Source organism: Arachis duranensis, chromosome 6 (assembly GCF_000817695.3).
Source record: "Arachis duranensis cultivar V14167 chromosome 6, aradu.V14167.gnm2.J7QH, whole genome shotgun sequence".
NCBI classification, from domain to species: domain Eukaryota; kingdom Viridiplantae; phylum Streptophyta; class Magnoliopsida; order Fabales; family Fabaceae; genus Arachis; species Arachis duranensis.
Genome location: NC_029777.3, coordinates 104,371,401 through 104,372,695, shown reverse-complemented (window position 1 = coordinate 104,372,695; position 1,295 = coordinate 104,371,401). Strand labels below are relative to the sequence as shown.

Sequence of the window (1,295 nt, the reverse complement as noted above, 5' to 3'; positions counted from 1 at the left end):
CTAATATCAATTTTATTTTAGTTACATAGAGTTAAGTTATTACTGCTATAGCATATTAGATATCAGAAACTATTCTAAAACAGATAAAATTGAGACCACGTAAGAAACAAGAACTAAAACTAAAATTAAAACTTATTCCAAACGTTAAAAAAACAATCCAGCTATACTTATTTCTATAAAAAAATCTGTTGGTAGGTAAGTTATTTTGTCGATTTTGTTCTTAGTTTGCAAGTGTTTTAATTTTTAGATTTGAAATTTATGCACCAATAATGCTTGGAAAGCAATAGAAAATCAGCATAAAACAACATAAAGTGACTTTGAGAGAACCCCTCATTTCTTATCATTTGGTCCAAAAACTTGGACAGCTATAAAGATTTTATTCGAAGTCTTGAATAAAATCTACTAACTTTAGGAAAAAAAATCAAATAAAATAATTTTAAATTATTGTTTTTCTGTCATTATCATTTATACTCTAATCTTAACTGATTTTGCCTATAAATATTAGTAATAATAAGTACATTATTTCTAGTAGACATTATTTTCTTTTAATAAATACAAAATAAATACATTAAAAATTTAAAATTTGTGTATTTTTAATAAAAAAATTTTAATTTGTAATTTTAATATGTATTTTTAGGGCACAAGATAGATAAATTCTATTTTTATTCTAAATTATAAATTTTAAATCATAAATAATAAATTATAAATCTTGAATCCTAACTCTAAATTCTAAACTTTCCAAAAGAATAAGAATTTTAAAAAAAATCAATAAAAAATTGACTAATATTTATTAATTAAAACTTAACTTGATTCCTTACTTATTCGTTAGATAGATGATTATCTAAAAGATAAGTGTGATTAGATGATTATTAAAAAAAATTTATCCAGTCATTACATTAAATTTAAACTCTAAAAATTATTACAAAACTCTATATGCTTCCCTATGTTAATCATCTTCCATCTAAGGAACTTGACAGTTGATCATTGATACTATCATACCTATAATTTTGATGGCTACAACGTTCACTATGCATGTGTATTCTTGATGAAGTCTCATCAAGAACCAAGCATTGAGTTTCTCCTAGATTGTTGTCTCCATTATTATTGCTCCAAGGGTGCTTTTGCAATACTCTAATTCCTTCCAATTCCATTGCCACTTCCTTCATACTTGGTCTATCTTCCCCTTTAAGGCTTAAACATTTTGCAGCAAGAATAGCAACCTCCTTGATCTCTTGCTCATTTTTCTCATTCAGAATTCCATCCTGAATCGCGTCGAACACGCGATTCGCTTTCAA

The 1,295-nt window shown here is 25.6% G+C and overlaps 1 pseudogene; it reads right to left on the bottom strand.

Annotated features, from left to right (window-relative positions):
* Positions 1 to 927: 927 nt before the first annotated feature.
* Positions 928 to 1,295, bottom strand: part of LOC107495260 (putative wall-associated receptor kinase-like 16) — a 12,422-nt pseudogene continuing 12,054 nt past the window's right edge.